Below are 15,745 nucleotides of genomic sequence, written 5' to 3' on the forward strand. Positions count from 1 at the left end.
ATCCATCTCTTCCTTTGTCCAAGCCTAATAGACGTGAAACATGTCATTCCGGTGTAGCTTAAAATTAACTGAATGAAACATGCTGCAAAAGAAATAAGCATTGGCCCTCTTCTATTTCCTCTAACATAACCAGAGCAAACAGTAAATCCGGTATAAGCCAGGACATTATAAATGTGCAATAAGGAAATGATCACTCACAGGATCAGTCGAGCGTTTCTCATGCTCCTTGTCTGTGTACTTGACAATACTGAACTTTTGCATCATGTAAAAGACTCATAGGTTTAATTACATACGCAGAAGCTTCTCCTCAAGAAGAAGAAGACAGCACACCTAAAAGGGCACTGGTGCTATACCTTGTTACATTTATCGAAGACGTAATCCCCTTCTGGTGGAACACCGTTCACTACTCTGACCTGTATAAAATGGAAAATACAACCTCAATGAAAATTTGAAGAATGGTATATCTATCATCTTAGAATACAATCTCTCTATTTTGCTGAACTTCGCTGCTATAGGACTGTTATTCCCGGTCAATTTGTACTAGTTTTCTCGACATTCAGCGTTATAGGATCGTATAAATTTTGAGTCATTGCAGGAGCTGCATAAACTTTTAAAAACTTGAAATGTATATCATCGGTACATGTGATAGAGGTAACGTTCATATAACTCTTTATCGCCCACTCAGGTGGTTTTATGGCAAATGTTTCCTCAAGGCAATGAACACCTATGCTGACCACGACAATCATTGGGTGCTTGGTGATGAGCCGTCTTGATCCTCTTAATTTGATAGATAATTAGGAGTACAAAAAGCAGAAAATGACCAATATAGATTTGTTCAAACAGTTTGACGCTTATTCCCCATAAGTAAAATCTCGGATTCGAGTTTTGTGAATTTAAAAAAATCCAAACTGTGAGAGTTTTACCTCATCAGTGAGCCGAACCGGCTAGAATTGGATTAGCCGGGGTCCATTCAGCTTTTAGATACCTGGATAGACACCCAAAACCAACATGGGTCAGTTCAATCCTTAAACAATGTCTCGAGTTCGAGTTTTGTGAATTGAGAAAATCCATATTGGAGAGTTTTACCCCCTTAATAGAACGACGCAATTCAAATTAGATTGATCGGGACCCGTTGGACTTTCGAATACATGGTAGACATCAAAAAGAAATTAGATAAATGAGAATGGTACTTGCACTTGAGTGAGTAATTGGCGGAAATATTTGAAATTGGTAAGGAGGGCACCGTTTTCTGCAAGAGATGGGCCGGGCTAGTGTTTGGGCCCAAAGGATCTTCTTGACCCACATAATCAAAACTGAAAAAGGAGACCCAGCCCAAGCAAGCCCATCAAAATTTAGACAAAAATTATGCAGTTAACTCTTAGTCCCCTTTCCTTTCAAAATTCAATCATATTAAAACCAATTGAAGAATGATTCACTTAGAGAAATTCTTTGCCGATCCTTCCTTTACACGTGGCATGAGAAGCCACCGTTCACATTACTATAAATGGGAGAATGAGTATAAATCACACGAGTAATTGCCACAATTCACTAGAAGTAACCATTTGTCCTAAAATTAGCTCAATACCCAAGTTCTCATTCTTGGACTTTTCACAGTTCTAACCAAACATTAATTGAGTCGTGACATCAATTAACTATAGGGAATCTGAATATATATATATATATATATATATATAAAGTTGACTCTAAAAGAATTATTAGGATCATATATAATAGTAAATGTTGTCATATCATAGGCATAGAAAGGTAAATCTATTCTATATCTATATTTATATCTATATATATATATATTAAGTTTAATACAATTTGATAAATAGTGGCATCATTGTAAATACATGTAATTAGGATTAATTAAATTAATAATATATGCATAAAAATACTTAATAACTTTAATATATATGAAATATATATAATTAGGATTAAATATGACTAAATTAATAATAAATGAATAAAAATTAGGAGTTTATAAATAAAAATACTTAATAATTTTAATACATATGCATAAATATGTTTAAATGTGAAATATATTAATTTTAATATATCCTCAAAACTTAAGATAATTACAAAATTATCTTCGAAACTTGGCATACTAAATTATAATTGGAGAAATAATCATTTTAAAAAAATTTACGTCACTACTCCTTCTCTAATAGAGAAGTAATATATAAATTAATCACAATTCCTTAATAAATTTGGATAAAATTATTAGATATTATATACTATAGAAAAAAAGAATTAATGCTTCAATAATTTTTTGAAATTTAACTAAAAATAATGAAAGTTTGAATAAGAAAATACAATTATATTTGTAGTGAAAGTTTCGTGGAACACACAGGTCATGAAAACTAGTAATTTAATAATAATTAACGCATTATAAATCCAATATATAATAACTTTAGGATTTTTTAGATTATGTCACATGTTCTAGAAAAATAATCGTGAATTTCTCATTAACCAAAATTTGGGCTTCGAAAATTTCTACTTAATAAATTTAAGTTAAATATAAAAGTAGGGTAAATTGTACTGGTGGTCCAAAATATTTTACAAATGTTTCATTATGGTTCAAAAAGTTTTTTTTTGCTATATGATGGTACAAAATGTTTCAAAGTTGTTTCATGATGGTACAAACCATCAACTCGAGCTTAACACCGTCAAGTCGACGCTGACGTGGCTACTACGTGTCACCTCCTTGTTGACGTGGTCGAAAAATTTTAAATAATTCCAAAAATTTTAAAACTTTTAAAACTTTTAAAAATAATTTTATATTTTAAAAACTTTTAAAAATAATTTTAAACTTTTAATTAAAATTTAAAATAATTTTTATTATTTTAAATTAAAAATAATTTTAATATATTAAATTTAAATTTTTTACAAAATTATTTAAAATTATTTTAAAAATAAAAAAAAAATTATTTAAAAATTTTTATAAAAAATTTTAAAATTTTAAAATTGACGGTTTGTACCATCATAAAATAACTTTTAAATATTTTGTACCATCTTGTAGCGAAAAAAATTTTTAGACTATAATGAAATATTTGTAAAATATTTTGGATCACCAGTGCAATTTATCCATAAAAGTATGTGGTTGGAGAGACTGCAGCACTAGAAAAGCAAATAGAAAATATTCTTCTCCCACTACCTATGCTCCAAGATAAAATCAAAATCAGCTCAATTCTTATAGGTTTTTTTTTTTTTTTTAATACAATGAAGTCTTTTCAGATCGTCCATTTTCTTTCTTTTGGGTAACATACTAACATGGAAGTCCCCTCCGAGTTGATCTCCCAAAATAGAAGTCAAAATGTATCAATTTCTAGCTAGGATAGGGCAAAGCAACCCCCCGCCTCCTGGAAATTTGAGCCTTGACTGCCGTATAAGCCACCCATGTAATGCCATCCCGTGCTCCTTTCGTGATCCATTAGCTTGTATTCATTACCCTCACAAGACTTTCACATGTCATAGTCCAAATATACGTTTGAAAAACAATTTGACGTGAACATTTATATATGACCATCCATTTACTTAAGACTCTAGCGCGCATGCATAGATGAGGTACCTTAATAGTGTCACGCATTTTTCTTTTGACCACGTGTCATCCATATGTTAAATGAGAAAAAAGTGAACTTGCGTATGAGAAAATAGATCTGAAAGATAATAGAAAGATAACGTACTGCATCAATTATTCACTGCACGGTCCGCCTTTTTCCTTATCCTATGCCTGTTCAACTCGGTCATGATCACATAAAGGGCCTACTCATTTGGTTGGTTCTTATTTGTACCATTTCCATGGAATGTTCCATATTTCTTTGGACAATAAAGACTCTACTTTATAAGCATTAGGTTTGATGTAATTGACGATATGCACAGTTTATACCATTAAAGGTTGTGATTAGTGATGAAATTCCAACTGTCAATAGTTCTTATGGTTCCTTTCTTTTCACTCTTTTGGGAGAGTGTGAATAATACGACAAATATACAGGACATTTTCTATAGTAAATGCTCATTCAACTATTAAGAGTTTCTAATTTAGAACATTATAATAAAATTTTCATATAATTTTTTCTCTCTCTTATCATTTACTTTACTCATAAATCTTTCTTATAACATTAAGTTTTTTTTGTGTCTGAAAAATCTTTATGGAAGAAAACAACACAAATGTGGCAGAGTAGTTCTAAAACTACCTTTTTCCCCCCCTTTAAAATACATAAAAATTTGGTTTCTTAAATAAGAGTGACCAGCGAACAAACTTATTCACATGCATGAAGATATATGAGGAAAGGTGAAGAGAGAGTAGGAATATTCTTCTATACTTTCCTTTTTCTCCCAATGGTTCCAGAATATTCGGTGCTTGATGAAAACAAAAGGAAAATGGTATTTCTTGAAATGGGAAACCGACAGAATGAGCACAAGAAGTTAGTTGGAGCCAAGCAGGATTCATTTTTGAACGGTTCATATTTTTTTATTAGAGCATAAGACCGGAATTTTTTATTTTTTGCGAATGAAATATAGCGATGCGGTACCTGCCCCAATTAAAGAAAAATTGGAGCGACTTGATAAAAAATTCTCTCCATATTACATATAATTAATGTAATATATGTGGTTAGATATGCTGAGAAAATTAAAGATAAGAACACTGAAGTGCACATAATGTGTCGCTAGAAAATTAAGGCGTACTTAAAATAAATGGAGAAAATTCATTGAAATTCCCGATCTTCTCAAATCAAAATAATAAAATGGTCAGTCACGACAATAATAAATCATAAAATGACCTTAAGTATGTGAAATTGAAATTGCCAAATGCCTTTTTTTCTTATTATTTATTTAATAATGGAGTAATCATTTAGAAAAGAAAGAATACTAGCAAGACTACATACAAAAATGAAAACAACACACAACTTCCAAGTATCACCATCTTTGTATGTCTATATATCTAACTTCAATTTGACTTACACGTTATATATTAATTGTGGTTCATTAATTGTTAGTTCAAGTAATTCGGCGGTTGTTTCTTTAAAAAAAAGTCTCGAGTTCGAGCATTGTGAATAAAAAAAATTCTTGATTGTGATAGATTTACCCTTAGTAGGTCGATCCGGCCCAACTGAATTAGTTGGTGCCCATTGGATTTCCAGATATCAAACTTCATCCAAAAAAATTAATACTTCAACTTTCTATAATGCTTTATATATACATATATATATATATATATAGCTTTCTTCTTACATGTACAGATAGAGAATTTTACTTTCGGTTAAAGTTGCTATGAGAGATTTCGCATGTTAGAATTAAGCTTAAAAAAATTTGCGGACATTAGCACATTTTTAAAATGTACATATATTAAATATAAAAATATTTAGTTATTTATGTTTCAAAATATACTAACTAGCTTGCAATTTAATGCATATATTAGGTTCGAGAAAAAAAATAGTAGCAGATATATCTATTTGATAGTATAAGCATTGAAAGGGGGTGGAAATTGTAACCGGAAAAAAAAGGGTGGAAACGAGAGGAGCGCTTATATGTACAATCTTTTACAATAAGTTCCTTCTTTTTTTTATGTAATTATTTGTAACGACAGGGATACGTATAATTACATAATTTTCGGCCAATACTAATGTTACATTGGCCTTTCAGTACAATGATAGGTCGATTTCCTTTTGCTTTTTAAACAATTAAATAAATTCTTTTGTATGTGAGGCAGGTACACTTTGTCCTTTTAATAAAATTCGATGGTAGTGTTGTGGAAAAGGTATAAATTATATGTATGCATACTTCTCCCATATGTCACCTCATTAATTGGCGGAGAAGTTTGCTGCTTGAACATTTCTGAATGTCTTAACTGGGACATGCCCATTATTTGCGTTTTCTATGTTTAGGAAAAAGTTGGCTTTTTTTTTTTTCGTTATAGAAGGGAAAAGTTGGTTTTGATCCTCAATCTTTATTATCTTTCCAATTTTCATATTAAACCATTTTTTGCGTTGGATGTTGTCCTCAAACTTTTCTGATTTTGATCACTTTTTCTTATGCTTTCAATTTTCTGTCCAAAATCTTGGCGTGGCTTCGGTAAACAAAGAGTAATTTGAAAAAATAAAAGCTAAAAAATTTAAAATTTAAAAATGTTGGAGTCATGAAAAATCGAGTCTTGTTCACATGCAAGACACAAGCCTTGCAGGTCACAAACCTCGAGCTTCTACAAACAACTTATAAAAGGGGAGAATCGAGAGGAGTCTTGATCTCCCTCTCCAATACTTAAATGAGAATGTATACACATAAAAAGTAATGAATTGAACTTTGGTTTAGGGATACTTGAAGATGTATTTATAGAGATTGTAGCAAATCTCTAATAGAATATAATAATATGTATCAAAATATTCAGTTGCACAGAAGTACTTCTCAAATATATGGTTAGAGGTAGTATAATATCTCATAAAGATATTAATAGAACATTCTAGAGATACATCAATGATACCAATAGATGTACGAGAGATATAAGTAGAGAAATATCCTTTATAGGATTTAATTATCGATTTGGGTGTACCAAGGTGAACCCAAAATGGTAAGTCGAATCGAACGGGTCGGGTCAATTTTCAAATCCCTAACAAAAAAAAAATGAACAAAAGAAGATTAGAAATGGGAAGGAAGAGAAAATGGGATGGTGGGGGGGCTAAACACCAGTCGACGACCTTGCCAAGACAGTGAGAGTGGATGGGGCACTCGCTGGAGGTCATGTCTCCTCTTTAGAGGTCGCCGGTGACCCCAAAAAGTCACTGGAGAGTGGAACCATCACATCAATTTATCAATTGTATTATTTAAAAATGAAGAATAATTTGTAGATTAACTCCTAAATATCACATTCTTTGTATATGTAGTTTCAATAATAACGCTTGGTAGCGGTTCAATATCAAAACTTATAAATTGAAGCTGATACTTCGATTTTCTAAAACCGCATTATTTTATTCTTAGAGAACAATTTATTTCTAAATGTATCACTTTCTTCTTACATGCATATTAAATAGAGATTTTTTTGGTCGTAAGGAACCCTACCCTCCGATTCGAATCACCATTCTAACAACCACGATTACATTCTCTTGCAAGTGTCAAGGCTCCTTATATATATATATATATATATATATATATACACATAATATGTGCTTCCCCCCATGCTTTTCCTCCTCGAAGGCAGGGAAGGAAAGCTCCCAGCTGCCAATTTTTAATACCATCATGCACATATTAAATTTGAGAAACTGTACGTAGTAATATATTTGATAGTATTAACTATTAAGCCCCGAAAAAAGTTGCAATGAGAAGAGAGTGCTTATACGTACAAATCTTTTACAATATATAATTCCTCTTGTTTGATTATTTGCACCGAAAAGGCATGTGCATAATTTACTTGTCGTGCAATGCTCACATCACACTAGCTTTTTATTCTGATGGTAGATCGATCGACTTCCTTTTGCCTTTCAAACTACTAACTTAATTTTATTGTATGTGAGGCAGGTACTCTCTGATCTTTTGAGATATATATATATATATATATATATGTAGATATATGTAAAGATGTATACTTCTAGCATATGTCATGTCATTCATTGGGCATGGAAGTTTGCTGCTTGACCCCTTCTGGATGTCTTTAACTTGTTCATGCTCGTTATTTGTCTTATATGTGTTATCAAATTTAAACTTTCCTACTTAATATAAAATTACTCAATTCACCTAATGCTTCACCGAGTACTGTTATATGGTACCCTTCATACTCCCCTTTGTGGATATAATTTTTTGGGATATCTGATTATAAATGGTGATTCTATTTATGGTCATATGAGTTACCAATGAATCGATGCAACATCAGATTATGAAACGACATATATTTATCTGCGTGTATTTAATTTGTAATATGAAGCCAAGTCTGGGAAATCGTTCAATTACAGCTTGACATGTGAGTCTCACTCGATCTACCGTATGAATATCCATCCAAAGAGATTCAAGTCAAAACATAAAAGTTCAAATGTACGAGTTCAAAATGCAATTATAAATTAATCAAGGTGTTATGGTTGTTTCGGCAGAATATATTCATGCGATTGATTAAAATAGCTCTAAAAGAAAAACTCTTCTAAGCATGTTCGGCTGCATGAAGAAAGAGAAATCCTTTTATAGATCAATTGAAATGGTCCACCCCAAAAAGAAATGCGTTTTCATAATTTGACATCTTCATATAATCAAATTTATAAATTAAATAAAGTGCGTTGTAAAATTGATCACGAGTTTCACATATGATTCTAACTAACATGAGATACATTTTGAACTGTTTCTAAACTGGACTTGGCACGATGCATAACCCGTCTTAATACCATGTAAAAATTTTACTGCTATAAGCGTTTGGGCCATTTTCAATCAAAAAATTTGAACCGATAGGTCGTAAAGCACAATAAACTCATGATTTTTTTAATCAATATTTCAACGTGGGACAATCCTGCAACATGTGTCCCATTGCTTAATTATAAATAATCGATTGGAAACACTTAAATATACATATATATATATATATATATAGAATGTTAGAAAGTATATATATATATATATATATATATATCTTTTGCAAAATAATTTTGTCATGTTTCTTTTTGATGGCATCTAACCTCAAGCTTAAACTAACGGGCAAGTGGATATATAAATTGTGTACCAACACTTTTGACGAGGTTTCTTTACATATATATTTCGAAAAAGCATTAAAGCTTTTAGATGAAAAAATATAATAATAATTTGAACGGTCATTATATATATTGATATACTTTTTTTCAAAAAAAAGAAAAATAAAAGAAGATTTAGTATAGAGAGCTTTCATGCAAACATTAAGACAAACGAAAACACAATCAATTTATCGATCTCTTTTCCTTCTTTTGGGCACTCGAGGTTCTCGTACGGCCGACAGCCATGGAACATTATTACATAGACCCCATTAAGAAAGGACATAGATGATATAATATGTGCCCCCACCATCGTTGGTGTCTTTAATTCGGCTACATATATAAGCGACACTTAGAACTTTTTACCTAAGACCTGAATAATCAATTTGTTTTGTAAATTAATAAAAGTAAAAATTATTAGTGCTAAAATATACTTTGAATTAAAGAATAATCATTTAGACACAAAATATATTTTATTATAAGAAAAAAAAAAGACGGGGGGACGGCGGATGACGGTATTGGTTTGACGTGCAACCGGGAATCACAGTTATTGAATACAGGTGATTGTCGATAAAGTTCATATAAATTGGAAGATATGGATGGCAGATTAAGTTCATTGTTTTTTTTTTTCGGTGAATATTCTTTTTTTCATTTTCTTTCAACCTCAAAAGTGAAGGGTATTGCTGCCTAAGGATTTCCTTTTCTTTTTTTCTTTTTTTCTTTTTCTGGTGAGGCCATATCGTGTTGGTGCTGGGACATCGACTTAGAACTGGGTCGAGATACTTTCAAAGGGGTTGCAAATTCCCACATTGCACGTATTGTGTGTTGGAGTACTCTTCGTGGTTCAAGAAACTTTTATTCAAATAAATGTTTAGTATAGACATAAAACATTTCAGGGAACTACATGACTCTTGATAATGCTATTTTTTTTTTCTTCCTTCGTGAGATGGTCCTGGTAATGCTACTTTGAAATAAGAATTTGCGCTGATCTTGTCGTTGTCATATTTAAGGACAATACAAGCAAATTCCAAGAAATCCTTGCAGATATCCAATGTGACTCTTCCTTGATCCCATCAGCAACCTGGAATTTTACTCGAATGAACCAAACATATATATTATACAGCGAAATCGGCTTTCGCCAAGCGCGCATGGTAAATCTTGAATTCGATCCTAGCATAAATTATAGAGTGAAGACTTTCTGACATTGTTGATCAAACAATCACCTGTATTAAATAACTGTCGTTGTCATCACCTTTGCTATCATTATCAGTGGAATTAATCTCGATCGTATAGCTTCACTTAATGTTGCATTTATTATATAAAAAAACCCACAATTGTTTAAGGAAAACATCCTTTGGATTCCTAAGGTGGAGCTTCACTTAAGAAACCTTTCTTTTCTTTGTGTGTTTTTTTTCCTATTATTTTTTTAGAAAATCGTAAAATTCTATAAGCAACAAACCTTACATCGTGATCTAGAATTAATGAACTTTTTTTATTAGAAGGGAGACCTATATACACAATATATACAATAAAATAAAAATTTTAATAGTTAAATAAAGGTGTAAGAGTATTGAATCTGTAACATCTTGATTACGAGACAAATGTATTGCACCACTGCACTATCCTCTTTGATTAATGAACATTTCGACTTAGATTTGAACTAGATTATTCCCTATTATATGTTGGCAGAACCCAGCTTGTGATTTTGCGCTTGTAAGGTAAATTCTTCAGCGATTTCTCTTTCTGCATAGTCACAGTCACATGGTGCATGCGTAATGTCCTTTCTTTTTTTTTTCTTTTATGATAAAATGGCGTTTTATGTCAATAAGATTATTATAAACATAGCAGCTCGATTACACATGTACTTAAATTATAAATGAACTTAATACTTGTTGCATTATTTATCGCATCATTAGCAGAGAAAATATTATAAGGTTCCTCTTTTCCTGTCTACGTCCAAATTGTTGTATTCATAGCATCAATAAAAGAAAAATTATACTAATGATAAACTTTTAAAATGGGGCCAATTAAATAAATTAATCGACCTGGGCAACGTCAGCGGAATTTCAAGCGTTGATAGATAAAATGATTCTTCTAATTCTCTTGTAAACAAATTATTAATAGGTAAAATCCTTATTTAATATTTATTAGGTGGGAATTGCTATGCAACATATGCTTGATTTGATTGGGTATTACTCAATTATAATTTGATTGTCAACTCTAATTTTTTCTCGTTTTTAAGGAGTAAGTATTAGAATCTCAAATTCAACATCATATATAAGACACAATAGTTATTAATAGAGAAGAAATTATAAATTATCCGATATCTTAGTTTTCCTTGTATAGTTAACCCTTTAGGGATGTATATATATCAATTGATGTATTACCTCTTTCTACAACTTGTACAGTTCCTATATAATACAACACGTACTACCTCACGTGTTAGGTGAGGCTTCAACCATTCTACTGTCTTGGTCTTTATGGTATCAGAGCTTAAGACAGATAACTCCGATTGGCTCCCTTGCTTCCGCTCATCACTTTGGTAGTCCTGTCTCTGTTCCCACTAATTCGTTAGTCGTGGCTCCTGAGGTTCCTGATCAGTCTACAGGTCCTACAGTGTCAGTTGAGGATACTCTGGCTACTGATGTTACACTTGCTCCTTAGAACACTCACAGGATAACGATACGATCCAAGGATGGGATACTCCCCCTCTCCTCGGTTGACTTAGCCCGACATCCTTCGGTTTTTTTTTTCTCTATTGATATGCGGGAATTGCAAATATTTGCTCATGCCCGCAAACGTCATGCTTGGCGAGCAATGATGCAGTAGGAGTATCGGGCATTACTCTAGAATCATACGTGGGATCTTGTTCCACCATCTCCTGCCCATAATGTTGTTAGATTCAAGTGGGTCTATTTCATTAAACAGAAAGCTGATGGCTCCATCGATCGCTACAAGGCTCGATTTGTGGCGAAGGGTTTCAATCATAGGGAATGGGTTGATTACTCAGAGACTTTTAGTCCATTCATAAGCCGGTCATCATTCGAATAGTTTTCTCAATCGTTGTTTCCTTCCGATGGCCGATTAGACAATTGGATGTGAAGAATGCATTTTCTTCATGGGCATTTCACTAAGGAAGTTTATATGAGACAGCCTCTTGGTTTTGCCTCCTCCGTCACTCTCTCTATGGGCTTAAGCAAGCTCCTAGAGCCTGGTTCTAGCGTGTCGATGCTTATCTTCAGCATCTTGGTTTGTCGGACTCCAAGGCTGACACCTATCTATTTACTCTCCGAGGATGAAACTATCTTGTCTATCTCCTCGTCTATGTTAATGATATTATTCTGACGGGACTCCAAGTGCACCCTTTCATTCCATCATTACTGCATCACAACAAGAGTTTGCTATGAAGGACCTTGGTCCTCTTCATTTCTTTCTTGGGCTTGAGGCTCGCACTAATGGTACTGGACTTTATCTCACACAGTCCAAGTACGTTCATGATATTCTGGCTCGCACTTCTATGTTGGAATGTAAGCTTATCAGCTCCCCCGTTATGACAGGATCTCGACCTTCTCTTCATGATGGGGACTCTTTTCATGATCATTCTCTATATACAAGTGTGGTGGGTAGTCTTCAGTATCTCTCATTGACTAGACTTTATGTTATCTATGCAATTAATCGGGTGTGTCAATTCATGCAATGACCCACTGTTACTCATTGGATGGCTGTGAAGCGCATCTTAAGGTACCTCAAAGGCACTATCACTTACGGGCTTCATATTCGTCATAGCTCTATATCATCTCTTCATGGTTACTCAGATGCTGATTGGGCCGGTAATCCTGACAACAATCACTTTATTAGTGGCTTCGTTGTTTTTCTTAGCTCCAACCCCATCTCTTGGAGCTCCAAGAAACTGAAGACAGTTGCTCAGTCTAGTACTGAGTCTGAATAGAAGAGCTTTGCCGACGCCACTGCAGAGATCTTATGGCTTCAGTCTCTTCTCCGAGAACTTGGGATTTCATAATGTCACCCTCCTACTCTCTAGTGTGACAATATTTCTGCAATCTATCTTACAACAAATCCTATCTTCCATTCTCGGACCAAACACATTGAGATTGATTATCACTTTGTGCGAGAACGTTTCATGCAGATGCAATTTTGTATTCACTTCATTAATTCTGATGGTCAACTAGCTGATGGATTCACCAAGGGCTTATCTTCATCCCGCTTTGTTGCTATTCAGTCCAAACTTCATGTGGAGAACTCCCCGTTTGACTTGCGGGGCAGTAATAGAGAATATAGAGTAAATTATATGAGATCTTAGTTTTCCTTGTATAATTATAACACTTTAGGAATGTATAGATATCAATTGATGTATTACCTCTTTCTACATCTCGTACAGTTCCTATATAATACAACACGAACTACCTCACATGTTAAGTGAGGATTCGGCTATTCTACTGTCCAAATTTTTAGTTATAAAGGGAAAAAAAATCCTATAACATACTTAAGAATGTAATTTGAAGGTACGAGTCCATTGTAAGATATACTAATTAAGCCGATAGAGCATAATATTTTCCGAACCGTTCCGGCAAGAGAGGACCTCAGCCGATCAATGTATCCTAACGGGATGTCTACTGTAGTTAGCCGGGCCGCCCGTGTCGATATTAATATCAAGAGTAATAAATTGAGGATTAATGTGCAATTTGCCGGTTCATCCACGGAGCCGTCAGTGATGATGACGTAGATTGGGCTTTCAATAGAATTCCACGTGGCAAGCTAAGAAGGCCCATGGACCCGCCTCCATTGTCCGGAAACATTTCGCAAGCGAGCTAGTGGCTGTACCCTCACGAGAATGTACTATATATAAACTCTCTCTCTCTATATTTTTTCTTTTTCTTCTTGCACCTCGTGTATTTAAAAATTGAACAAATCACGATTAATTCGGATCAGATCACATATAAGGAATAAAACTTTTTCAATTATAAATTTTTTTCAATTATAAGATTCAAATTCAAAATCTTATTTAGAGAAAATCAACCTCCTTCTATTGGATTTTCAGAAAATTTCACATATGTTAACATAATTACATATAAATGAAATCTCAGCAGTCACAATAATCTTGACCAGGTCTGGATAAGTTTGTCCTAGTAACTAACCGGTGGATTGGTTGCTTGAGGCAGTTGTCACATATTAATCATCAATTCCATTTTCAATTGATTTTATTAATTAATATGATCGATCCATGTCCAGAGAGATATGCATAAACGTTCATACTCCGTCATTATTAGGAGTATTATTAGGTTTTGGGAGCTCAATATGGGACATCGGGCCCCATAGTTCACCAAAAAAAAAATTCCTAGAAATATTGCAGGATATGCCGACACTTGAAAGGGATCAGTTTTAGCCAGTAAATTGATGATGATTGATAATACCCGTAGTCTGATAAAATAAAAAATAAATGAGATAGCATTATTGACAAAGAGAGTCATAATTAAATCTTATTGATCTAGAATAAAAAATATGTATATATACATATACATCTGTTTATCATCAATAGATGTTTGTTTCTACTTATACCTTATCTCCTACTAGGAAGATTAAGAATCAGTCTTTGCGGGAAAAAAAAAAGAGTAGCAATCCACCAAAAAAACAATATTAGTAAGGAGCAAAGGTTTTTTCGGTTACCAAAAAAAAAAAGTAAAGGTTTTCATTATGCTTGAACTTGAGAATCTTTTTACAGTAGGGGATGTTTAGTGTGCAATTGTGGATGCTGGTCACTCTCATCTCGGATATGATAGTTATGATGGACTGCCAAGCCAATCCAAAAGCTCCGACATGCACTTGTAAATGCATTTACAACGTGACCTATCAGCACAAAGACACGTGATCCTACGGTCATGAGTGACAACTTCTCAATAATGAGGTCATTGGTCTCGTACCGTATATAAGAATTCCATATGTACTTGTGGTAGCCAGAGTCTCCCAAACTCGTAAATTCTCCCAATCATCTGGATATCGAGTCATTGCTTTACGTTCGGAATTATAGAAGTGAGGGTATATATTGTATAGGTCATGCTAGCTCGAACATACCCTTATATATATATGAGTATGAAAAATATAAATATATATAGGAAATTATATATGTGAATATGGTGTTCCCACAAAGAAGGACGAGAGGGGCGATAGGGCAGAACCGGTTCATGCGATCAGAGATTAACAGCACACACAATTTCACAAATTGAATAGGCTATCGTCTCTGCTGTGTGCCCACTCGTGGGGCAAAATAAACACATGCCATTCTTCCACGTGTAGGCTGCTGAAAATCTCTACGGCCTCACCCGTGCTTTTGGGGTTTGGACTTATAATAGACGAGTCAAAATAACACATGCCATTCTTCCACGTGTAGGGCTGATGAAAATCTCTACGGTCTCACCCCCCGCTTTGGGGTTTTGGACTTATAATAGACGAGTCATACCATGAGTGGTGAAGCCGTGCGAGCCACTTATAATTTCATTTTGACCCGGCAAATATCTGCTACCTTGTCATCAATCATCATCATCATCATCATCGACGTCATCTCATCTTCTTAAAAAGCACGCACACATACATCCCACGCTCGAAAAGTAATGTCGTTCGCAAGACATCTATAAAAGGATTGAAAAATTAATTTTACTATTTTTTTTCCCGAATCATCACTTATTTTTCGATTATGAGAAAATTTTGACATAATACAAAAATAAAAATAACAAGAGTTAATAAAAGATTATGGCAATTCCATTAATAAGGATTAAACTCGAGACTTCATAATTTCGAATGATGATTCATATCACTGTACCAAATTTCATTTCTCGTGTCATCTCTTATTGGATTCCCTGAAGACTCATCGGAAGTTTTACACCATTAAATGACGTTAATTATAGCTAAACAGGAAGCTCATTCATCCATCTATAGGAAGGTGGGGACTTAATCATGGGCCGACACCTTTGACTGAGGTTGGACCGTGGACTCGAGGTCTGAGAGATCTTCAGACCTCGGCTATACATGTG

The sequence above is a fragment of the Punica granatum genome, chromosome 8, assembly GCF_007655135.1.
Source record: "Punica granatum isolate Tunisia-2019 chromosome 8, ASM765513v2, whole genome shotgun sequence".
Lineage (NCBI taxonomy): Eukaryota > Viridiplantae > Streptophyta > Magnoliopsida > Myrtales > Lythraceae > Punica > Punica granatum.